Below are 27,646 nucleotides of genomic sequence, written 5' to 3' on the forward strand. Positions count from 1 at the left end.
CGCGGAGCCGAGGCAGGACCCTCTGCCTCTTCAGCGGTCCTCAGACGAGCCGTGTGAGGACAACTTGAGATGCTCCTACCCCTCGCTGTCCTCTGCCCGCCCCAGTCTGCCACTACCTGGAGGAAGGCGACCTCATGCTTTCTGAGAGCTCCCCGAGGAGCTCCTGCAAAACCCCTACTTAGTCCCTCCACGGCGGCAGTCCTCATCATCAAACACCAAACGGTGAGCTCTTCTCCCCCGTCTCATTAGCTGCTAACTCCCGTAACATTCACAGACACGTAACGTGCATGAAGAGGAAAGTGGCATCAGGGAAAAGATGTGACGCTCAAGACCAGCAGCTGAAAAGATGAACATGTGAACTCCAAATTTGTCTAAATGAGCGCTCTTCCATGGTAAGATGAAGAGACTCCCTTACCCGCCCCTGAAAAATAACTGTGAAGCACCAACCTTCTAGAGCCAGTCTGCCATCTTTCCCTGCCGAGCAGTCCCTGCCACGTTAGCCGGACACCATCAAACACACCGCTTGCTATACAAGTAACAGGACGGAGCAAACGTAACGACCATTTTGTGCCCTACATTACAGTTCAGCATTTCGCCTTGCTCAACTCTTGACAAAATAACAGGATACACCCACAGTAACGACATGCCCCTAATATTATACATCACTTAAATATTAGTGGTTGGTTGTAGGACTGGTCACCTCCTGCAAACAGCATTCTTGACCCTAAATAGTATTCAGCTGATATGGGGCAAAAAAAGGAATTACTGTTTGCCTATAAAGTAGTTAGCCCCAAGATAAATCCCTGGCTACAGCTACAACTGGACATCACATGCTTCTCCACCTCTTGCCAAAAATAACCAACAATTTCTTTATTTACTTGCACAACTACATGTACTCTCCTATTTTTCTCTCACTACTCGTTCCAGTATTTTCAACGTGTGTCTGCTTGATTTTAACCTTTCTTTAGGTCCAACCCTTGTAATAAAGATTGTCAGGACGCTAAGTCAGAATTTGTATTAATTGGAGAAGAGAGAGTTATCAAACAGAAGTACTAAAATCTAACACTAGAGTTACTACTGTAACACCACCAATACTCAGTCTTGTAAGTAATGAGACATATAATTTCAGGGTGGGGAAAAATAGGCGGGTGTCAATATTAGTAAATTATAGCTCTCAAGAGCCGCTCATAACGTCTTCTGCTTACTAATTTTATAAATATTAATCAAGCTTCTCTTCACACACCTCCTAAAAAATAATGTCCTACAGAACTATTCAGATACACAGTTTATTACGATATGATCTTTTTGATTACTTAACCATATAAACTCTAAAATGACTTCACAAAATTAAGCATTAAGTATATGCTGATTCAATCTGTAAGCATATTTCATCCGCAAACAGAAATTGGCATACCTCACCCCAAATTAAGTGCTTGTGATCTACAAAAAAAAAAAAAATCCTCCTTCTCAGCTACTAACTAGTCTCGGCATATTTTTACAGATGTTTTTTAGGAACTATTTCTAGTAATTTTCTTATTTTTCACCATGCAACTTCTTACAGTTTGATAACCAAAACGATCCAAATATGGTTGCAAACTTGAATGATACCGATCCTGTACAAATAGACAAAATTATGAACCCAATGCTCCACTGACACATTTGCACGATTTTCAACAACTTTCAGAAACAGATTTTCATTTAGGTTTAGAAAAGAAGGGGGTGATTTGGGGGACGATTAATCTCTCCCGTTATACTGGTCTCTCCCTGGAGTTTTGAGTTGGTCGCATTTGCTACATAGCAGAGTATCCCAAAACATCTCACCACTGTGAGTTTTGTCCTCATGTTCCAGTTGTTGCTAATTAGATCATGCTCAGCCTGCAACGGGAGTATCATCAGCGTGTAATCAAACTCTCAAATCTCTTCGAAACTCTTTCAGTTGCTTTTGTGGAGCATCTCTCTGAAGATCCATTATTTAGAATCATAGAATGGTTTAGGTTGGAAGGGACCTTAAAGATCATCTAGTTTCAAGCCCCCTGCCCTGGGCAGGCATTTGTCCTTACGTGGGAGCTGTTTCGACTAAAGCCTTCCTTGTGTTCAGTGCAAATTTCATCCTACTGAGGACTAAAGGGCCAAAGGACACGAAAGGCCCGGCTCGTGCCATTGCCTTTCAGCCACCGCTTGTAGGGCTTATTTTGGCCACAGAAGATTTTTTAACTACCCACAACACACAGTAAGACTACGTATCAGCAAGTTTTAGACACTCCGATGAACGTTTTTATCAGAGGTTAAATACGACTGTGTCTGAGAAGCCCTCACATGATTTTTTTTGCCATCTGAAAACCAGTAAATGCTTCCTTGTCCTAATTTTCTCTAATTTGTGCTGGCAGGCGACTGAGGGGTTAATATGGAAACTCCTGTTACACCTGTAAGTAATGTGGACTACTGATACCATTTGGGGGGGGAGTGTTTTGTTTCAAAGTACTTAAGTAACTCCGTGGAAGGAGGCCCATGTCATTGAGATTCATTTCTAAACTTCAGCACTGAAACGCACACCTCCATAGGCTCTTTGTTCCTCCTCGTTTCTATACCTTTGCAGAGGATAAGCAGTAGTTAGGTGTGAGTGCTCAGAGCGGAAAGAAGAAACAGAAGTTACAGAAGGCGATATTTCCAACAGACGTAACCTATTATGCAGCAAAAAGAGACGATCTGAGGACAAACGCAGGCTAGAAGCTCTTGGCAGTACACCTACCAATGACATTTTATGCTATTTTTGTTATCAAAATCCCAAGCGTAGACACAGACAGAAAACGCTTTGGCTAGAACAATTTGTTTTATTCATCAAACTGCTATAAGCTCTACCATCAAAACACTTTTTATAGTGGGTTGTTTCTATCAGCTTATGAGTTGTTTATATCAGCTGGACTCTTTAGTTCTTGAACAAACTTGAGGGCTGGACGAGGCTGTGCTATCAGAGCTGCCCAGAGGAGCAAAACCACAAAGATAAGGATGGAAGAAGGCAAGACCACAGGGCTGTAATTCCATCCACCAGACCCTTCACTCAGTCACTAATAACACCAGGCACAAGGGCACGAAACAGCAAGCCACGCTCAAAAGTCCATTGTGGTGAAAAGGGAGAGAACTGGTCTCTTCCAATTTTCTTGATGTGCTCTTCACACAGCCAGTTAAATTCTCCCAGTGATAACTTGCCGCTGGTGCTGGCGGTGAACCTCCCCTTTAGCAAATTTCAACTCACCCAGCAAAAAAGGGTTTTCTTGGGTGAGTTGCGTCAGCTCAGGAAAACACTCGAGGAATGTCAGAGCCAACAGAAAGAGGAAGGCAGAGATTTTCCTTGCCAGCTAGCTAGTGGGTAGAGCTGCAGAGACTTCAGTTGACTCTTCTGGGTAGAAATACTGAAATCCAAACCAAGCAGAAGCGTGCTGGTTGGCAAGGCGTTGTTGTGACCGCTGCGGCTATCCAGGCTGTAGTCACCTAACCTGAGGAGTACAAGCAGCAAGCACAGAGGAACAGGGGAAGGTTCCACTTCAATTTTTCTTTCTTTTTCTTTTTTTTAAACTTTCAGGCCATAGTCTTTAACCTTTCACACAGTATTTAGCAGTATCTGTTAAGCAGGGAATTAATTTGTGGCAGGATTTCAAATTATAGCTTTGCTTTACTGTTTTTCACATTGGCTGAAATATTTTATGTTTACTGTATTTATCCTCCCAAAGCAGAGATAAGACTGGGCAAAGTTAACTATTTTTTTATCCTCGCAATTCCTTATCTAAAGTATTTTTTTTTAAACAATGTCACTGTCACTGAAGTATGACTTGTGTTATGAGAAACAAGCATTCAGTGCGACACATTTGGATTAAAACTTTTCAAGATCCAAATTCCTGCTAAAACCTGTAATGGGCTCAGAGTTAAACTGATAAAAAGTGCTTTTTCAAAACATACAAAATTAAATTTACACTTTCCACTGATTACCATCATATTCAGATAAACATAGTTCAAAGTTCCCCAGATCCCCTCCCCATAGATTTGTTTGCTAGACATATCCAAAATCCACCCTTCTGTTGCCGGGCATAAATGGAAAATGACTTTCAAATTTAAAGCAAACATATACTTTGCTCTTTTTGCAACAAGTGGAAGGTCAGTTAAGCAGTCCTGTATTTCCCCTATTAAAAAACTCACACGGGTTTCTCTATGCAGTTTACATTATTTAAGTCATTTGCAAAAATAAGCACACATATTCAAACACAACGTTCAGCTTTTATTTCCACTTCATTTTTTTAATATCAAAATACTACTTTCTTTACTAAAACAGCTTTAATACAGGACTAAAAAAAAAGGGGGGGGAGGGGGAGCTTTGTTTATTGCTTGCAGCCTGGCTCCTCCATAAGATTTAAAAGCTATTTCAAATTCTACCAAGTGTTAATGGTAACTCTGAGGAAATTAACTTGCCTTGTGTACAAAGATAATGACAGGGTGACTAAAATGGTAAGTCTTAGGAAACGTAGAAGGAATCTTTCAAATCTTTTTGGTTATCTTGTAGATAAAAGCTGGCTGACTTGAGATGAACTGCCTCTTCTCGTTTTGTAATAAATGCTTTCCTTAAGAAAAATAACAAACAGCCAATTTTGTGCAAGGGCTTACAGCTTTCCAAAAAAACTGTAAGTGCTCACCAAAGAAAAAAACAGCCTTGAAGAATTGTTAGGTTATGTTTCTTAATTAAAAAATTAAAACAAACTGCAGGAAACCTCTGATGTTTCCTCCGATGCAACCCCACAGAAGCGGATTTGAAGAGTTGGTGCTAAGGACCTGCTATCCATCCTAAAGGAATAAAACATCCACTGATGGTTGGACCACATCTTCTGGTTTAGTTTCACCCAAAAAGAATAACTCATTCCCAATTGCTCTGCGATGTAACCAAAGCATGGTAAATTAGGATTAACAAGAGAATCTCTTCAGAAATGCACACCTCATCCAAATGAAAAAACTGATCACCTCATTTTTCGCATCACAGAAAGGCAGTATGACTACACTGCAGAAGAGTGACATTTATGTATCAAGCAAGCAGCAGAAAAAACACAGAAGTGGAAAAATATCAAGGGTTAATCCTGAAATTATATGTATAATAACTACTTCAATTTATGATTTGCACAACTTTTTTTTTTAATAACTGTTTGTTTTCAACCTTATTGTGCTTTTAAGTGCCACAGTTGTTGAAACAACCAACTGGGACAACTATATTTAAAAAAAAAAAAAATGGCACCCTGCCAGTTGTCACAAAGGATTTTGTTCAGGGATACTGTGAAATGCTTATTTCTCTGCTTGTGCTCATATTATATCAATAGGTGTAGATTTGACAGATGCTTCATCACTGTGTCTTAAACTATGCTAAGTTCTTGTTCGTATTTACAGAGGACCATAAAGAGTTAGAGTAACGCAATATTCTACAGGGCAGTTTAAACATGTTTACTGCATCATGCAAATTATACTGTATCATGATATTGTATTTTTCAGTCTATATTTTAATTTTCAGTTTGCTTTTCCTCTTTGTAAGAGCCACAGAAGTATCTCATTCCTCATGTATACATCTTAGGAGATCCACAAGGAAAGGGTTTATCTTCAGGAAATGTATCATAATGTAAATTTGTAGTTCGACAAAATTTTCTTGCAAGAGTCTTTCTAACTAGCTATTTTCATGTAATTACTAGCCTTTGTGGTGTCTGAGTGTCTTTCACATAAGTATATTTAATATTCACATTTTTCTTCTCTGTCTCCAGCAGGAAAATAATTTGAAGTGATTGTTAAGATTAACAAATGTTAAATGTGTCCAAAGATCGAGTGTGTTTCTATTTTTGAGGCACTTGGCAAAGACAAATATAATATTTTACAATATCACAATACTACACAACAAAACTGTGAGAATCTGAGAATCTGAGAAAGATAACATCCAAGGCAATCAATGAAAAATAAGAATTATAACACAGAATTACACTGACAGATTAAAAAAAAAAAAGAAAATGCGGCTTTAAAATTGCTGGCATTAAAAGCTACACTGAATTTTGGAGCCAAGTAGTAAGAATAATCCGTTACCAAATTAATGATATCACAACATTGGAAAAAATATTATTACTTAACATAAAAAGTTAAAACACATTGAAACACTTTTTCTATGGAGGAGAAAAATTACTTTTTAAAAGAAAAAAAAAAAACTTATTTCAAACTAAAATTCCAAGGATATAGTGCAAATTTGTAAAATCTTTAATAGAAAACATTGTACTTTTTACTGTTGTTTTGAAATGAGCATCATTTCTGCACCTGCAATTTGAGAATATTCCTAGGGTACCATCCACTAATATTACCAACCATTTCGTTTTTACAGTTGAGTAATCCCTTCTTTTTTTAGTGACTGATACATTGCAAGATCAAGGGTTGCAGACAGATGAACACCACAAATGTTCCAGCTGACCTCACTTTCCAAAATGCATCATTCCTACAAAGAAACGTCATTAAACATAAGCGGGCAGTCAAATCACCAAATTAAAACATAATCCTGCGTTACTCAAGTGCGTAGTTGCTTATTAGCAGGTCTACTGACCCCAGGAAAACTATTTACTAGAATAAAGATTTCTGGGGTGGTGCTTTTGGAACATATTCCAAAGCCTTTTAAAGCAAATGGTCTGATTAGCTGACTCATAGTTTAGGCTGATATTTTATCATGGCAAAGAGAAGTTTTATCTTAATGGAGAACATATCACTCTCCCCCACAAACCACAGCAGACAGGAGTGAAGCCTAGTTTGACTCTGGCAGGCACTGAATCGCTTCCAAGCCTGGTTTAGAATTAAATGGAAGAAGACCTCGTTACCTGCGTCCCTCCAACCTCACCGTGAAAGCCCTTGAGGACTGAGCCAGGACTTTGCTATCAGCAGCTACAGTTCAACCACATTAAAACCAAAAAAACAAACCAAACAAAAAAGCCCTTTTGTTGCACTGGTGTAAGGTCCTGTTACTAATCTCTTTGTGGCACAAATCCTTCCCGAGAAGCAGTTTTACCCGAGTCAACTTGCACATGGCATGCAAATATTCACTTACACTCTCCCTTAATAGTTTAATATATCAGGGACTTACCCATATGTGTTCCTACTTTTTAAAAGCTGATATCTTAAAGTCTTCCTTATTTTCCCCCCATGAGACATCACTAATGAAATACCAGTTAAAAAAATACCTTCTAAAGATTTAAATTACCACATTAGAGACTCTCCTCCTAGAATGAACAACAGAAAGGGCACGTTTTAATTACATGAGTTATGAAACCAGATCAAACCATTATAAGGAAAAAACCATTTCCTTCTTTAGCAAAGAACATATTTTCCTATAAATGTGTTTATTCTGAGATACAAATATTCCAATGAAATTTTTCCAAATGTTACAAAACTAACTTGTGCTTATTTTTTCTTATTTTTCTGTTCCAAACCAGTAACAGCCCAAATCTGTTCCAAAGGAAAACGTGATGCTCAGCAGTAGTTTAATGAATTGTTTTGACCGAGTGAAATACACCATGTCCACTCCTAGTAATGAGACGCTTGGCAGAAAGTATCACATCACAAAAACAATAGCAGCAGACCGTCATCATGGTCCACAAAATACCGTAACCTCTGAGCCATCTCTCTTTGAACAATGGAGGGGAAGATAAGGTAACATTTCTACTAAGCTAACTGTGTGTGCAGTTCGTGCTGGAGGTGGTTTAGCCTGTAAGGTTTTAAGTTTATAAGCATTTTAATCATAGGAAAAGGTTTATAAATGTTTTCGTTTGCTGATTTTTTTAACATACTGTTGTTAGCAAGACTTAGCTCATGTGGTTTTCTGACAGACTACAGAGACTTTTGAGTAAACAACAAACATGTAAAACACACTAAAATATCACCGCAGCATCAGTTTTTGAAGACGACACGTCTACCCATATAACGTTCTAATTAGATTTGGGGTGAAGGCAGACAGGAAACCGGTTTGTTTTTCTGGCTTCATCATCTTTTGATATAATTACCACTCTCTGTTATTGGAACAGAGAGTACACCCCTACACATATATGATCTGATGTTTGAAAGAAGATGACAGAGCAGAAGTGAAAAGGAAAATGGCAAATCTGTATAAAGTCATGGCCAGAGACAACATATCATGCTCAACACTAAAATGAACGGCAATGAGATACAACAGGTGAGAAAATGAAGGAACAGACTGCAAAGAAGCAAACATTATTGCTACACCAGGAAGACTGAGCCTTTCTCCATCACGATGGCATTTTACTGAATGTGTACATGCAAAAGTTTTAACGTTATCTTCAGAGTTTTGCAAAAACAACGAAAAGATCTTGCTGTAGCTCCTCTTGGAGGGGATCACAAGTAATGGAGGAATCACCATCAGTACACAGAGGCACAAGAAAAGGCCCACAGCATCAGTCTCTAACGCTATTCAAAACAGACTGAAGGTCTCAAGAAAACAGAAAATTCGAGATCCTTCTACAAATATGTTATTTTTATCAACCCAGTATTTGTGACTTCAAAACCAGAACTTCTACAGTTCTAATATGTGCACTGAACCTCAAGACCATATTCAGATTTTTATTTCTTTTTTAAATAGGAAATACATCTCTCAGGGTAAGATAATGAACTGGCATATGTTACGTAAATAGTACATCTGCCAGGGATTAAAGTACTTCAATTCATACATCTTTTGCCGTATTTTAAAAAGGAAAAGGTGTACAGCTATTCCACACAAATACAATTTAATAGGTGTAAACTAATTTATCCTTTTCCTACTTCAGTGACAAAAAGCACCTTTGTAGAGTTAACTATTTTTCTATACATATTTTATAAAATAATTTAGAAATGAAAAATACAGATCTGAGTAGCCAGATCTTTTAATTAAAAATATGCTTCGTTACTCAATTGGATTTATTATTCAATTTCATAAATGTTAAAACACTGTAATCTATAGTTCTTATTCTGTATAATACCACAAAATGTGCTATAAGTGCATCCTGTGAGGTAATATATCACCCATCACTCGTGTTCCACAAAAATACCTAAAAGCAGCTCAAGGTCATAGCTAAAAGGGCAAGTGTTAGGGCACAGACTGAAACACCCCAAAATTAAGGCATGAAAACATGTAGAAAAAAGCACTACTTAATCAACAGGTATGGACTTTTCAACCAACCTTTCTGTATAGTAAAAGCAACACCTTTTAATTCATTGAACGTGTTTTAAGGTATTTCTTTTTGAGCCATACTTACTTAGTGTACACGTGCACAGCCAGTTTTATGTCTGTTTTTATTCACTCGTTTATCATTTATACTTAAGCAGAGATGACAAAAAAAAAGGGAAGGGATGAGCACAGGTCTTAGGAAGCGGCGTCCCAGATTGTGGAAGTGGAGTCATTACTTGGAGAGAAATCCTGCGGGTTTCCCCACAGGACAGAGGTCCCAGGCAGACCCAAGGTCTGTGTTCAGCACAGTCTCTATGGCAACAGCGGTGGGCATCGCACACAGGGTACCACATCCTACACTGAGTCAACATGCAAAAAAGCAGACCTGTTATTAGTTTTGCTTTCCTCCCTATACCTCGTAGAGTTTCTTTTTATACCCATTATTCCTGCTTCTTGGTAGCTATTAATCACACAATGTGATTATTACCACCACCAGCACTACTAGCCATCAATCATCATATATTCAGGAATAGACCAGGGGATCAGCAGCATCAGGGTCTGAGTCAGGGTTGGGCATAAACTTTCCAACATCTGACTGTAGAAAGGAAACTAATGGGCAGTTATGCGCAACACAAGCAACACTGGCTAAATGAATTCCTGGTGCAAATCCATTGTGGTCAGTAAAATTATTTCTAGGATGAATATGGCTCCGGATGCTTATTGATTACTGAAGAAAATTGGCACACTGAATAATTTATTTATCAAGTTTCTTATGTATACAGCTATTAAGATCAATGTTGGAACAATAGTAAAAGCTTCGTTTTCATTCAAATATCTCCTGGTGCTTTGTGTGTTATAACTACTACGTAAAACTCAATCAAAATCACACAATGCTAAAATTGAATTACTAATTAACAGGAGTTAGTGGAAATACACAGAATATTAGTATTAATTTTAATAGCCATAGAGCCAGTAATGAGAGTACCCCAAATTATGGACCAGAATTTCATAGTCAGGAGTCACCTAAAATATAAAACAAAAAGATGGCTTCTGAATTAAATCTTACACAGCTTGCTATCTAAGTATCAGACAAGAGAGAACAGATGGATTCAGACAGAAAAAGGGGGTATACAAGGAAAAAGGAGACAACGTTGGCCAGCACTATACGCAGAGTCATATCAGTGCACCAGCTGCTCGCCTGCCTCAGGAGTCCTTATTTCCTGAAGGAAGAAAGTTTGCCAGTGTTATTCATTATGGTAAGGTTGCCAATATTTTCCCTCTCCTGAAAGAGAAATATGTGTATACCATGTAAAGCCCAAGAAATATAATACCAGTATCACTCAAATCTTAAAAAGTACCTCACTGACATGGGTGGGATCAAGATTTTACTCAAATATTTTACCATTTCTTCAAGCACTGATTACATGTGTATCAACATACCCTCAAAAGCCAGTACTTGGAGATCAAAATTTACTGAAAAAAAAACATTAAAAAAAAAAAAAGGGAGAGAGAGAACTGGATTGTTAACGTGGTTCCATTTATCATTATGTGCCATAAAGACAAAGAAATCAGCTTTTTATAGCCTGGCATGATGACAGCTATTTACTTGTGAATTTAAAAGCAGTGTAAATATTTTTGTTTTAACACACGAAATGTAACTATCAGTCATCTAACATTCTTTACCATTTAAATGCATTTCTTCAGCAGATGCAAATTCATGTATTACACTAGAAACTAATAACTATTTCACAGCAGGGTATGAGTAGCTCTTCATTCATTTTTTATTAAATAGTTGTATCTATTACGTGTGTGAAAGATTGCTTTAGCTGCTTATATGAGGCTTTTAAGCCAGAACAGCATTCCACTCAGCAGATGATACTGAATAGCACTACTTTAATTCAATAATTACTTCTTTAACTTTCTCACGTTTCAATTCCACACTCAAAATATTATCTTTAATTAAAAATACAACAGAAAATTGCATAGCTATCTAATTCTTTAACAGTGTACTTCTTAGTATAAGGCACTTTAATTTAATCACTGTCTGTAGCCTTTCCTCTAAGTGGTCCTTAAAAATGAACTGGTTAACTGGTTCCCCTTAACTAATTTGCTTTAAATACCTATGAAAAAAATCAAGTCCTAGCTGTATTTCTGATCAGCGATGGAGTATCTTGATTGCAGCAACCTGGTCATTTATCCTTTTCCCCTTTCATTTCAGTAAGCGTATCTTTCAACGATAGCCTCAGAAATGCCTTCTGGTCTAGCAGACTCAATTCTGTCATTTCTAGCATCAATTGCATTTACATTACTGACAATGATTTTATATTGCCTTTTGTACCTTATTACCCTCACTAAGTAACTGTGGAAGCAAACATACTCATTAAAACATCTTTGGCAAAGCTCCTTTCTGAATAATTCTTTTCATTTAGTTTCTTTTCAGAGTATAACTTTTAAAGCTTGATGGTTATTAGACAAACGATAATGAAGTTGTGAGGCTTCCAAAGTGATTTATTTTTGAGACCTCTTTCTAACCTTTTAATTTAAATCTTAATTTGGAATTAGTTTAACATGAGAAAGTGAAATCTATTTTTCACTCTAATCCTAAATCAATATTAGCTCAGAGAATTATTTTATCTGAGCTAGAGAGCATATATTTTACCATTAAAAGTAATCTGTGGCAGGGAATATATCTGATGCTGCTTAAAAATAATTAATATCAGTCCACAGGAAACTCACAACATTCTATTTCCACAAATCACAATGAGAAATCCACTTTCTTTTTTTCCCAGACATCTTAAAATAATTCTGTCTCACTGTAGTCATTCTCTGTATACTGGTCTTGCTTATTTGATGCTAATGGGTACCTAGAAATGAGGTAGTTAATGCATCCCCTAAGAGCTTTTAGACATCTGTAGAAAGATTCTTCTACCTAAGACACATCAAGACAGCTGTCAGAAGTGATTGAGCTGAAGTATGTCGGAAAACAAACATGATTTAAATCCAACAGTTTGATTACATTGCCACATGTTGACATTATTTATTACAAATATCTACAAAATCACTGCACTTTCATGAATCCTTCCCACTTAATTGAATAAGTCTTTCTTAGCAGAAAACCAGGTTTAATCAGTATTTCCCAGAAAAGAAAAGTAAATATTGCAAAACTTGTACCTAATCTAGGCGCTAATCAAAATAAAAACTCTCCTAATATTTTATTCTGTAAGAGAACCTTACAAATATAATACCGTCCCTGGCACTAGGAATGTGTGAGTATTACAAATTATGTGGTTTGGTTTATGGTTTCAGTGTTGGGTTTTTTTTAAAAAAAAAAACAAACCACAAACAAACAAAAAAAACAACCGAAAACCTGTTCCTTCCTCCATTGATAGTCACTGCCCTATTATTAAAGCTCTTGAAATGAGTCTCACAAGGCCAACTGGTCCCTCCCATCCCACAGCAGAGAGTGCTGACTGACAATGCCTCAAACCAGTTTGTGACCAAGCAGTGGCTCAGGAAAACCACGGTTGCTGCCAATCATGTATTCATCATGTCGCTCAATCATCTGAAATGCTTCTTAGCAGGTTGGGAATGACACCCACCAATGACTGGACGTTGGTAGCTGCACCCCACCGTCATCTAGAAGCCAAACAGGGGAAATACTCAGGATCCAGCGCTTAAGCTCATCTTTTCTTCCTAGTAATTGTACCATTTTGCCAAAGACTTTTCAATGTTTTTCAAACCGTCCCCATCAATCCTGAAATGAGATGCATATGGTGACAGATTTTGCAGTCACCTGCAGCACTTTTTCTCACTGATGCCATTTCAATGCAGAGCTAAACCACCCACGGATGGGTACACAGTAGCTGTGGTGTTGCTTTACATCCCTGATGTTCCAGCAACACAGCAGGACTGAAAACCAGCCAAGGAATCAAAGAGAAACAATGGAAAAATTATGCCATTTTTCCCCCCATCACAAAGCTTTATAGTAAATTCACTTTCCCATTAAGGGAAATCACAGTGCTCTGTAGTGGCGTGTCAGGAAGTCCGAAGTCAGCTGTACTATCAGCAAAGTTTTGATTTTCTTTGAATGAGATGATATTAAACTTTACAGCTAGCTCAGCCAACACTGTAGAAATTTAAGATTGTTAAATTTCATCACAGTTAATCATTTTTTATCCTATATTAAGAACACACTTTTCCTGGGCTGCATGGTTATTTTTCCATTTCCAGAGCTCTCCTTCCCACACACTCAAAGGTTAAGACCCTTCCCTTTCTCCTGGAGTGCCATAATTCTGATCGACTCTGGGAACTGAGGCTTCTACAGGGAGGTTTTGTGCCACTGCCATCCCAGCCTCCGGCACAGAGGTGTGCCAGGGCACGCACTGTTCTCCAAGCTGCGGGAATGGCCCCCGAGGGGGCTGTCAGACAGAAGCAGACTGGAATAGTTCTCCTCTTTCACAGACACCAACCCAGCTCCTGCTTTACCTTTAGGAATGGGAAGGCTGTAAAGGTACCATTTAATCATCCGCATTCCCCACTTTTCTCTTCCAACTAGCTGGTTCCAACTGGTTTGTCTTTTCCTGCAGGCTTTAGAAACAACTATGGTATTCAATGATTTTCTATTAAAGGGCATTGTATTCTCAGAGTTAAATTTCTATTATAATTAAGTTTTATTTTGGTTTGGTCTGGGGACATAACATTGGCTAACCCAATTCACTTTTGTAGATCATATTAGATGAATCATAGATGAAGATGATAAGTTTCCTAGGTCATTCAAGGTGAAATAGAATTTCAGATGTAATACTTTCTTACAGAAGAAACAATACTTAGATGACTATTGAACAAATATTTGCAATAAATTCTAACAAATTGCACTGCAGGCATAGGGAAAAGAGAGACACTGTTCTTCCAGATTTTATGCTACAAGTATCATATCAAATATGAAACCTTGCCCTGACATGTACAAAGCATTGTATAACAGTATGAAATCCCAGCACTGATGAAACTCTGATTAACGCCCACTGAAATGCCCAATTCCTCCCACACCTTTTTGCATATTTTTTCCCCCCTAGTTGGTTACGCCATCTAGCTATAGTCCTGAAGTGTCTGCCATTTAGTTTCTGTGTCTCTTTGGGAGGTAAGAATTTTTATTTCTCCTCTGTTTTTTCCTTTCTTATTACTGAAGAATGGCATATTCCCTAGTTAAAAAGAGTTTGAGATAGAGTGTGAGATAAGGAACACTAATTAGTAAAATGACTTCAACATATGTACTTTAAATTTTTCAAGTTTACGCTATATATTATCAAAAAAAAAAAATCTAGAGATCAACCAGCTAAGTTATTTTGTACTGATGGTACTACAAAAAACTCATTTTACAGAAATAAAATGAATTTCGCAATGTAATGAAAAAGAAGTAAAAAATGAAACGTTGGCCAGAAATATCAACAACATACGCTTTTTATGAAGAGCATACTGCAGGAACCATCTCATCTCCATGAAGAAGCATTTACTCATCCCTGTTAGCAGATATATATGCCTACTTGTCCTGTAACTGAACATCGAAGGCCGAATTAAAAAGAAGTAATGCATCGTGTGCTGAACAAAACAGAAATTATCATATAAAAAGTTTATTATTAAAAAGACTCTTAAAAGAATGCCAACACTGATTTGAATTGAGTCCAGTTGTTACTCTGCTTATTATTTGGAGGGTCGTAAGTTAATTCAGCAGCACTTCACTTTGACAAAAAAAAGCACGATGCAAAACTGAAACCGGAGTAATAAACTTTGACAGAAAGAAGACATTAAGAAGAGTAACCAATGACAAAATAAACTGTAGATCTAAGCAATGGCTAATCAAACCTAAGAGGATTTACCTAATTAATCCTGTGTTGCACAGCTATCCAGATTGCTTTTCCGTCCAATCCATATTGTAACTACTCATTACTTACTCTTAGCTTTCTAGAAACAAGCGACGTATCACGTACCAAGCTAAACAGTATTACCTATTTTTGACCTGGTTTACTGCACTACTGTGTAAGCAGTTGGCTAATGCACTGCAAAAATAGTTCCAGAGCTCCAAACTGTTTGGAATTAATTTTTTTTTTAAATCATAAACTAAATGGTAACAGTAAACATTAATTATTTGGAGAGCAGCATTTGCCTCTAAAGCGAATCTCTTTTTTAAAAGAAATTGTGGGAAAAGAACTTTATGTCTGCGTGTGTCATGTTTGGTTCTGAGTTCATCAAAGAAAACGCACAGGCTAACAAGACACGTATTGTCAAAGAAACCCAAACGGTTACAGTTTAAAGGCTGCTCAAATTGATAAATTTAAAATCTCCCACAAAGAAGCTTCAGAATGTGGCAGGTGTGTGTCATGTATAGTTTTACTGTCCAAGTAAAGCAAACATATGAAGAGATTAAAAAAATAGATTAAGTGTTTTATAAGCTACTGCTAGCCTCCACTAGCCAGCTGAAGGCTTTAAATAATTTAATCCCTTCAGCAACTGCCAGTCCCAACTGCAATACTGAAACAAGGTCTGAATTCAGTTTGAAACCCAACAGGTGCAGTCTAATACTGCTTCCTTAATTCAGCCACTGATCTATGTTTATGCTTGTAGAGGACAGCATATTCCTAAATTCACCGTGGCATTAATTAAATTAGTCTAAGTGCCTCTTGTTTTATCCCGTCTTCTACTATCAAATTTACCTCAGACAGTACTCTGTTTCTTTCCCCTCCCCTCTAGAAATGCTCTTCGTGCCAGATGGAAGACAAAGAGTTCTCAAAAAGCTTTTAAAATAGATTTTTCTTTATATATAACTTATATAAAAATACAAAATAAACCAGGGAAACTGAACAATATAAAACATTTAATACTGATTTTATTAGCTTGAATTTTAGTATTTGGAAGTGGAAGGAGGTATATAAAGTTAATGGCAAGCAAAGTCTCTAATGACATATCATCACTTGTACTCTGACTTTTCTTTGAATAATCCAGGCAATTTAAGTTGCACCTGATACAAATAAGCTACTTCTTATTTGTATATGCTGATTATTTTTACCAACATTTGCTAGCAGCATAAACTATGCATATTGCCAAAAGTAATAATTCACCAGAAATAAAGTCAAAGTAAAAAGCAGCACTACTACAGAGCTTCTATCAACAGTGACAGGGATGAGGTTTCCCCCCCCCCTCCTCTTTCAAGTCAGGGACAGCTTAACAAAGCACAGGGAAATGCTGCTTAGTATCCTACTTCCCACAGAAGTTTAAAGGCTAAGCTATATTTTTCTCCAATTATAGGACAAGAGAAGAGGAAGTTTCCCACCACCTTACTTCTTTCACTCTGCCAACAGAGCTGGAAGATGAGACAATTCAAGGCACAACATCCTTTCCCTTTCTTGCAGCCTGGGGCATGCTCATACTTGGGATGCATACAGAGTTTTCTGTCTCAAGCAATTATCATGTTTGGCATATGCAAATGAGAGGATGGCATTACCTTTTAATGCAACCTTAATTCAAAATTTTTGCATGCCAAAGTAGTAAGGCACTGGAGTAGTGAAGCCAGCTCAGATAGTAGATCATAATTCAATGTCATTCGATCAATCAATCCTATAATATGCCGTGCAAGTGACATGAGGTCTTATGCAAATGAAAACAGATTAAATGTACACTAAACAAAAATATTTTAAGCTGCTCAAGATAGCAAGACCTAGCTAAAAAGTGCTAAGATTGTCATCCATAAAAAAAAATGTCTTGTGACTACAACAAAAAGTGAACTCTGGTGCACCAGCACAGATTGGAATTTCCAATAATTCTATCAGCACGTGGACGAACAATACTCCTAAGTATATTAAGAGTATTTTTGAAATCAGATAGAACACAATGATTTTCACAGTTTTGTATATACAGAATGCAACTTTTAATTATAACCAACAACTATACTTTTGATTACATGAAGTAACACAGGCACCATCCATTCTCTATTTTAAAACCGAATGTATTGAATTGTAAATTTTTCTTTCATAATTCATCTTAATGTTGATGCAATACAGTTTTATTAACATTTACAGTGTGTTCTCTGATCACACTTGTACTTCCAAGCACTAAATGAATTAATTTTTGGAGCACAGAGCAACGCGAAGTGAATTAAGAACTAGTCATATGGCTCTACCACTTAGTTTATACAAACCGAAATTTAAAATTCAGGTTCAAAACCATCTATTCCAGGATTATGACTTTTGAAAGAAAGATAAGTCAGGAGGGAGAAAATTTACAAAAGACAGATTGTACAAAGGCTCAGTCAGTGATAATATCTGTATTCTATTAACAAAGCTTAGTTTAAATTCAGAAATCTCTATATATGAAATAACTTACAACATATAGGGTATGCCATTTTATTTCTGTAAAAACGTCATTACATGAACAATTTTTAGTCACATGAATAATCACTGCCTAAGAATTCCCAGTGTAATCTTCTGGGATTAAGAGTTTGGGGCGAAGGGCGAAGAATCAGAACTTTGCTAAGTATTTAATAAACATGATGCTAACTGATGCTAAAAACAAACCAAACCAACCTAAAAACCCCATGGCATTGCAATGGTAAAATACTATATAGTTTAGTTTGGGGGAAAAGTAGTGCTTTTATGGAGACACTCTCAGAGACAGCCGGTATGAGGAGGTGTGTGAACGCCACCATGATACAGACCTAGAAACTAAAGCAGTTAGCCAGACATCCAAAAGATCTCAAAATACTAGAAAATAGTGGGTTAGTTTAAATTCCAGCCTGTGTTTATGAAGTTCACTTCTTTGTTCTCTTTTCTAAAAGAGTTGCTCAAAAAAACCCTGTAATTAAACTAAACTTACAGCGCATTTTTCAAGAACAGCAAGATTTAAAAAAAACAAACAAACAAAAAAAAAAACCCAAACCAGCTGCTGTGAAACTCAGAAGAGTAAAAGTAAAACTTGCCACTTTTGATTAGAAGACATTGCAGCCTTTGCCTTCTATGTCTTGTAGAGATTGAAATGGGGGATAGAGTCACCTCGTTCCTCTTGCCCATCCCTTTTCTGGCAACATTTGTCCCCAGGTGTATGCACACAGCAGGAGAAATTAATACACTTTTTCCTGCCTACTTGTTGTGTGAAGGGTACGCGATGCTCCTGGTAGCTCTTATACCACCCAGTGCACAAAAGCTGGGCAGAGTCCGGCCTGTGATCGAAAGCAGCGTTCCAAATCCATTTTTCTTCATTAAGCTACTTCTGCTTTATTTTGTTGTTTATTTGTCTGCCGAAGAGTACTGATACAAGACAGAAAACAATACTACTTGCTAGAGGCAAGCATGATCCCAAAAGACACAGCTTAACTTTTCCTCCAAGTTCTGCCAGTGTACGGAATTACCGACTCGCAATGTTTCTGCTGTTCAGGTCCCGGGAAAACCTCACAGAGAGGCTGCCAAGCTATCACGATACAGTGACGTGGACACACGTCCAAAATACCTCCCATGCATGCTGCTTTGCTATATGGCATAATGATGTAAATATCCTTTTATTGTATGAGGATTATTTCACGATAGCCATTTTCTTACTATCTGATCTGGAATTGTCTGGTGGCAATAAGGCACTTTGGCCTTCATTGTTCTTCGGATGAGCAACAATTGGTCTATGTTCAGTCTTTACTTGGAAGGCATCACAGCCTGAGAAGAGTCAGAGCAATTTAAGGTTACGCTGGTGGGAACACCCTGCCCACTGTTGTGCTCTGCCTCTCTTGGACCTATTTGTCAGTATTTTGGACCCTACAAATTTCTACTGGAGCAGACAAGACTTCTCTAGAGATTCCTGAGCTCATGACAGATTTTTGCCACAAACCAAAGGGTGGCTTGAAATTGGCCAATAACATTGCCTTTGTACAGCATCTTTTTTTCAAAGCCTGCAAATAATGTTTCAAAACCACACTCATATTTTAGCAGACGGAATTTGGCAGAGAAGCACAGAGTAGAGAAATCCAGCCCTGCCCTGCTTGTGCCAATGTGAACTTGATCACTAGCTCTTTGAAGTGAATAGTGAAGTCTCAAGTGTCCACTATATCTCTGTATGAAAAGTACTTATTAGACAGGTTAATTAATAGCCTTGTTTTATGGGCACTGCAAATAAAGTAACTCACTCCTTATTCTGTTTGGGTTCCATCCTACATCCAGCCACCTCAGCATGACTGTCTTCATCTAGTCAAGTAAATGACAGGACTAACATCTGTCACTTGCAGTTTCTTTTTCCACCACCTCCAGAGGAGGAAAAGTTAATGTTAAAAGAACACTTCTTGCACTTGGGAGAGAAAGTGGTTAGCTTTGTGTTAGTTCTTTGTTACTGTGAGAATTAACTCCAATGGCAAGCGGCAACCCCTCTTTTGTCAAGTGACTAAGTGATACGTAGTGATACATAGAACATAAGTAGTGGTCTACATCTACTGCAACGAAAGGTATTACACCAAGGAATAACCTAAGCTGTACAACTTTGCATGTTAACGTGGCTCTGGAGCCTATAACTCCCAGCCACCATAAACAGATGCATGATGCAGTACATCCAGGATGTGTATTTGCTCATTAGACTTTCTTCAGTAATGAAGTATCATTGAATCTATGAGCTAACCCTCCCCTCAGAAACCGTTACGGTTCCCCCTCACTATGTCACAGCTCACCACATAGTTACTACACATGTAATTTTCAGTAGTTGACTAGTATAGCACCCACCCTCCCTGAACACATGTGTGAGCACTCTGAATCTCTCCTGAGACCCATCACAGAGAGGCCATGTGGCTTCTGTGAGCGCTCTGCTCTCAGTCCAGCCGAGCCCACCCACCGCACAGCAAGCGGCAAAGCCCTGCTAGGAAACTACCGCAGACAGAGGATTTTCCTGAAAGAAGGCTTGGTCACTTGCAAAGTGGGGCAGAGTAAGGAAAACTTCAAATATCTAAAATGCAATTTCCTAAGTATTCTTACTATTATTAGTAGTTAGGAGTATTATTTTCCTTCCCCCCCCCATTTCTCCCTCAAGCTCATTTTCTAATTTTTCCTCTTCAGCATTTCTACTCAATTCTGTTTCAAGTTGTGTGTGTAGGGTTTTAATTATCTTCTATTTTGGGGCATTAAAAGATTGTGAATCATCCCACCTTCTGGGAGATTAGTAAATCCAGTGATTACCAACAAAAACGCTGCTGAATACCTATTATCCATGTTAATTATTCAATTAAAAAGTATGCTGGAGCCATCAGCAGGACACTTCCATTTCATGGTTGAATAAAAGAAAAAAAATCTTTGAAAATTGCTCTAAAGCAATTATTTCAAAACTTGTTTTTTCAGAGCTAATCTCGCTCCTGTACCTACATGCTGGTACAATAAAACCTGTGGATGGAGGTCAACAGAGGAAGCAGCTGACGCAGAAATCATTCAGTAGATAGAGGCTTGTATTGGACACCCCACTAAGATTAAGCACTCATACATATGCATTTATTTATTTTTTTCCCCTTTCTGTGTGTGTTTTGAGTAGATTACATTTTGTTTCTGCCTAACCTTTTTAGACACAAGGATGCTGCCACATATGTTAGTATCCTGATGGTCTTTTGGTTTCAGTACTTTAAATGTGCATTTGTGATCACAAAGAGAATTTTTAGCCTAATCAAGCTTAGGACCATCAAGTAATTCAGAGTCTTGAGAGTTATTTCTCCTCTTTCTAGCAGTCCCTGTACTTCAACCTTTATTTTTTTTCCATTTTTAAATCTTGACTTTGCATTCAGACTGCCTATATGCCATCTTACCGTCTGGCTACAGTCTGAAATGAGTTGACTGACTAAGCTGGCGAGGAAACCCAGCAGCAGGTGGAAGAGCAGCCTGGGATAGAGCCCTGTCTTAACAGGTATTTACACCACCGCCAAAGCGCTCACTGAAATATGCTTCTTCCCAGGTCTTTCCAGCTGGTCTTCAATTCATATATGCCCTCCTACGTCATCACCATGGCAAATTAAGCTACTCCAAAACTCCTCCAAGTTCTACTAACAAAAACCTGGGTGCATTTCAAAGGAACTTTTCATTTCTGGGATCTGTTTGTGGCACCTGTAGAACAAGTGTTAGGCAACATACAGTAGTTTGCCAAAACAACTAATTCTGAAACTAGCTAACCCAACAAGCACCACCACATGAAGATCTCGCATTACCTGTCTAAGGTTGCCATTATCAGAACATTTAGCCACTACAAGTAAGATGCTCCAGAACATAGGATTTGAGAAGAAATACACCTGGAGGTATACCTGTATTAGGCAACAACTTGTAAGGCTCGCCTGCCTTTTATGCTTTCAGAGGGATTTTTCAAAAGGACTTTCAAATGAAAGCCACCATAGAACAGTATCTACACGTACTGCACTTCAAGGAAGGGTAGGAGCAAATAGTGTTTTTCCAAGAGATGGCGTATGCAGGAAGCCTGTCAGTGCCCTGTAATTCTAGTTACGATCCCTGCCCATCCTACCAGCAAGAGCAACATGGCTGTTAACATACAAAATGGACTCTGGGGAACAGAGCAGATAAGTAGCAGTCAGCTGTGCACGGGGCAAATGAATGGGTCAGGGAATATCGTTAAAGGGGCCTGTCATACATATTTGTATACGTATTTTTATACATACATATATAAATATACACACACGCTTTAAAATGTGAAACAAGGACGAATACATAAGCTTCAGACTTTCTATTTTCAGGTGCATTAACATCTGCTGTACAGACACAAAAAGCCAAAAAGGTTAGACAAACAGCTATATGCAACTTATGACTTAATATGAGAGAACTGTGTCTGCTGCCTGTCTCTAGGGACCGTTCTTTCATTTGGGGCTAACTGTAAAGGTTTCTGCTTCCTATCTATTTCTGGCCAACTGTAAAAGCTCTGACTTCAACAGACCACTTCAACTATCACAACCACGCTTGTTCACAACAACATAGTCGGATCCTTCCGCATCTCTGTGCAGCTAGCACGGACAGAACACTAGCAGTCCTTGGAGAAATTTTTCCATATAAAACAGAGAAATTACTCTTCCCAGTCCAGTCTGGGAATGATTCTGTTCAACCTTCAGTATCAGGCTTGACCAGTGAGAGGACTGCCATTTGGCAAAGCCACTCATGAGCAGCATTTCTATTCTCTCCTACGCAAAGCAGGGCACAGAAAAGTAAGGCAAAATCCAAATAAATATTTAAAAAACCTTTAAGCATTTTTTACATTACCGTTTCCATCCCCATTTGCTTTTCAGTTGCTTAACTTAAATAAAATAAAAAAGGCAATTTTCAGTCCAGAGCCACTGTGTATGTAGATGTCTGACACACCCCAGTGACTTGTTTTTACAGGAGTTGCACAGTAGTCCTCGTGTTGCCTCAGTAACAACTCCTACACTAGGATACTTGAGGAAACCAGGGCACAATTTAATGAGTACCGTGGCACGTAGTCTGTAGTCCTAAAGCTACTTCAGTAGTGTCTGGGAGGAGGCTGTTTACTTCTTACCTTGACACTTACAAAGAGAATATGAAGTAGACTTTGTCATTCATGACACATGCAAATCCCAGTGTTTTGCAGAGCAATGTGACATAGTTACTGCCACAAATTATACCAGAGAAATGACCAAAGTATGTGTGTTAGGTTTGGAGTTTTTTTCCTAAAAATCTTCTATGATTTGTTTTTTGGGGTGTTTGTTTGTTTGTTTTTCCTAAATCCTGTCTGAATGCAATTTTAATAAATCAAATGTTCTTCAAGGAAGAAAAGATGGAGACAATTAAATAAAGGGGGGTGGGAGAGCGGTGTCGAGAAAAGAAAGTCCTATAAGCCTGTAGTGAGAACAGGGAAGATCCAGCAAGGAAAGTAGCCCAGCTCAGTATCAACTAGACTAGTGAAGCTTTACAGTTCCCAAACCACATTCTGGACTTCACACACTGACTTGCTAACGGAGCTAGCCTAGAGTAAAGAAGAACTGGTGAGCTGCAAGCATACCGCCAGTAGCAACGACAACAAGGAGAAAAGCAAGACAGATACTTTATAAACAGAAGATGGATGTGACAGGATTCTCAAAAGCTGATAGGGAAAGTTTAAGAAGTAAGCAACTAAACAAGCTAATATGTCTTCTGCTGGTTTTACCATTTTGCTCTTTGTAATTGGAACCTTGCTTATAAAAGCTGGTTACTTCTCCCCCTACTCAAACAGCCTAGAGATGCCATCCCTGCCTGGATGGAATGCCTTTCTCCACCACCACCACCCTTTTTTTCTTTTCTGGTCAGGAAACAGGCAGAGAATGCGGGCCAGAGAGCCAATTTAATAATGATTTTGTGATTCTTTTTTTCTAAAGATAGCCAGTTCCTAAAAGGATTTGAAGGGTCAATAGGTGTCAAAAATATAATTTTCTCTGGAACAACTACAGCACCTCTTCACATTTTTATAGTAATTGTTAGGGACAAGACGACATTATTCTTGCAGTTAGAGGACAAACGCAACAGTCTACAGGATCTGACAGATCTGATGTGCAGAAAACAGCACTGCACTCAGAAGAAGATCACAGAATCACAGAATTTTCAGAGTTGGAAGGGACCTCTAGAGATCATCTAGTCCAACTCCCCTGCTAAAGCAGGATTGCCTAGAGCACATTACTCAGGATCTACTCCTGAATTACTCAGAAAGATGGCTACCTCAAATATACCATAAACCCATTTTGCAGCCAAAGCTCTGCAAATTACCACAAGCGATTCTTTAAATCAGTCCACTAGTAAGATCTCTGTGAGCTTTACAATTAACTTCTCTAGGATCAGAATTTAATCCAAAGACAAGGACAATTTAAGGAGAAGAAATAAGGATCCAACAGTCAATATGAAATGACAGCCATGTGGAACGCACAGACTCTCCAGATGGTGGGTTTGGACTTTCTCTTTCTTTAATTATGGCAACCCCAGGTCGGGCTGTTGTTTATTTTTATACTATTTTTCAAATTACACTCCAATTTTAAGCATTCATTACTCTTTAATTAGACATGGATTTGACTGTAAATGTCAGTGCTTGTTCAAGAGTGCCTACAGCTTGAAGGAGGGAATTCCTTCCATGCAGAGAGGCAGGCTTTGACACATTGAAGATCTTATTTATTATTTTGGAAGCTTTGCACTTACCATTTTTTTACTTACAAAATTGGATAAAGAGAAAAGGGGCGTTGATTACTCTTTCCTACAGAAATAACTTTGTGAACTGGTGATGCTCCCTTGAGCACCTGGTAACTGCTTTAGCCTGTGGTAGGTTTCATTCTTACACATTTTGATGCTGCATTAAAAACGTTATTTCAGACTTTTTTCAATATGTGCCCTTTTTTAATAGAAACAAACTGCATTAGTCCTGAAAAAGAATTACTCAGAAGGCCAACTGATGAGATGTCCTCTTTACCCTCAGTAAAAAAAAATCTGGGCAACTCCTCTAAAGGATATTCTACAGTTATTTGCAAATACTGATCACAGAAAAGTAACATAAATCTTTCCCTGATTTTCAAGGAAAAATTTTTCATTTTACAAGTGCCTAAGTATTTCTTTACCTTTTTATTCACAGAATATAATGGGGAAATGTATTTACTCACAATCTTTCTGAAACACAGAAGAAATTACTTTAATTGAATTCAACATATTCAGATGATAATTTGTGAATTCAGAAAAAATATTATTCTTAAAGGTAAAATAGTTTCTCTCAAAATAGTTGCTTGTGTTTCATTCCTTTCTTACATTACTGGAATTTCTCTGTCATTTCTTGTCCACTGTCACTCAAATGTTTTACTGAAATAGATGGTGATGCTACCAGAAAGCCGTCAGACGGCTCTGCGACAACGTGCTATATCACCTTAAACATATGTGACTGCAGTCCCACGTTTGGTTACAGTTCAGTTTATTTTCTATAACCCTATGGCAAGTAACCAAAATGTGAGAAAAATGTGTAAGTAATGCCCTAAGTACACAGAAACAACAGCATCAGCCCAAACAGCTCCTAAGGCCTGTCTGAACTAAAACGTATTTTAACATTATGAAATACTTAAAACAGATTTAGAAAAAATAAATACATATTTCCAGATTCAGGACTGAAATTGTCTTTTCACCCAGACACCTTATATCTGGGTTTTATAAATGCCTTTGTTTATGTTGGTACTGTCATGTGCTATACAGCCTCCTTTTTAATATGAGTTAAATAAAAAAAAAACAGTATGAATGAAATACAGCTGTGAAAGAGAAATGGCAGTTGTTTCCTCAATTTGATATATGCATTTAGATAGACTTACAGGCATTTTAAAAAGCTATATAGACATTTAAAATGTATTTAATCTAACTAGTTAGTTCTCTCAGATAGCAGTGCTTCTGTTTACTAATGACAGAAGCTCAAACTTTTAAGTACAAAGGAAAGGGATTAAACAAGCCTTAACAGTCCTTAATCCATATTATTCTTCCGAGGATTTTGAAAAGATGGGTAAATATGTATTCAAAATTTATCACGATTCTAAGGGCCATTTTCCACTATAATTAAAACCAGAGGCATTTTGCCTCATTACCTCTTAGTATTAACTTACATTTCTTACAGTGTTCTCACTTTTCTGGTGCATACAAGCAGTGTTTTCCCCTACAGACTTGAATATGTTCAGAAAAGAAGGGATATGTAACAATTTGGTAAATAGCTTAGGCACCATTCTTTAGCACTGGTAACTAGTACAGTGAACTAGCTTCTGCTAGAAAAATGCGGAAAAGATCATGAATTTATAAACATATATATTCTTAAAGGAGACCTGAAAAGCAGAGTAGCAAAAGGAAGGAATAGGATTCATTATGAAAACCAGCAGATAATTGCAACAAAAGGGTATTGTAAAAATGAGTCATACAGCAAAGGAAGAAACAAAAAGCAAAGTGGGAGGATAAAGATACCGCTGAAAAAAGCACATTGAGCTAGATAACATACACAATGCATTAAGTCTTTTCATTGCTAACACAACCAGCCAAACCTGCTGTCTTTCAGCTTCTCTAAACACAATTACATCCTTTGATGAGCAAATAATTTACGAGACTCTATTACATGCCATCCTTCAGTCTAATCACACATGCACACTGTCATCAGTTAGCTTATCATACTCCCTAAACATTTGTCTTCAGTATGTGAACCAGGCAGTAAGTTCTCACACACTTTTCAACAAGACTTGTACATCCCTCCATAACACCATGCCATTGCTGATAGTTTCCATGCTGCTGCCATGTCCTCCATCTCACCAGCACTCAAATGGAACTGCCTGGCTCTGGATTCCGAGACATACAGGACCACAGCACACTACCTTATTTTTTGCTTGCACCCAAAAGAAATTAAGGGATAACTTCTCTGTTCATCTCGGGGATTGTGGGATAAAGGAGGCCCTTGAAATTAATTTCTGAGTTGTAACAAAGTTAATGTAGGGATAGTCTGTTACAGGACCTAGACATGGATTCTGTTCTCCCTAACTACTAGAATAGAGACCTGTTGTTCTTTAGACATGCAACATTTCTGCAAGGAGATAGCAATGGGAGGTTCAGAAGCTGTTTTAGAGCTGGAGTCCACAAAAGCATTAGCAGCAACTTTGTCGGACTGCATTGACTCAGAACCATGGGCTGAACTGGTTCTGTTCTGACAAACCCGTGATTTTACATAGGCTCTATTTCACTCGGGAACACGAGCACATACTGCAGAAAGCACATTTTGATGTTTAACCCACAGTAGTTCCAGAGCTTTTTATATGCATAGAGCTTTCTGAGAAAGTCTCCTGGTACATCCAAACGATAGCCCCAAGGCATGTTTCCACCATTCTGTGAAAACAACTACGGCTAAATTGTTTCAGATCTGCTGGCAATGTGTTTGTAACTGGGAAAGCTACAGTTGTTGCAATGGGCGCTTGGGATTTACAAGCTAATTACTGTTGACAATATTCCCAAACCTACTGTCATGCTTGAGTGGATGGCATTCCCAAACTGTGCTGGGATATATACATCCCTCTGTGCTCATAATTTCTAAGGAATTACAGAAATAAAAAGTAAAGTTGTGGGATTCATTCATTTTGGATCAAATCTGCATTGCAATTCTGGTTTTCATACGGTGGAATGGATGCCTACCTGTGGCACACGGCAGCTCTTGCTCACTTGCTTCAAGGAACAAAACCAGGACAAACTACCACATGAAGACTGGGAACAGAAAGACTGAAGGACAAGGAATAACAGCAGATGATGTCTGGTCAAGGAGCAAACAAATACAATAAAAATCCATGGTGTAGTTATTTTTGTGTTAAATCACTGCAGGATCATTACATTTGGGGTAATTTTACATATACATACACACATACACAACTAAAATTATGTTAATATATGATAAGAACTGCTTTATGGCTGTCTTGTA

The 27,646-nt window shown here is 37.9% G+C and overlaps 1 protein-coding gene across 1 annotated transcript in view; it reads left to right on the forward strand.

The window, feature by feature from the left end:
* CSTF3 (cleavage stimulation factor, 3' pre-RNA, subunit 3, 77kDa) overlaps window positions 1–27,646 on the forward strand; it is a 90,796-nt gene that overhangs the window by 3,828 nt on the left and 59,322 nt on the right. The gene's annotated exons all lie outside the window — the stretch shown is intronic.

The sequence above is a fragment of the Charadrius vociferus genome, unplaced genomic scaffold (assembly GCF_000708025.1).
Source record: "Charadrius vociferus isolate BGI_N301 unplaced genomic scaffold, ASM70802v2 scaffold19, whole genome shotgun sequence".
Classification (NCBI taxonomy): domain Eukaryota; kingdom Metazoa; phylum Chordata; class Aves; order Charadriiformes; family Charadriidae; genus Charadrius; species Charadrius vociferus.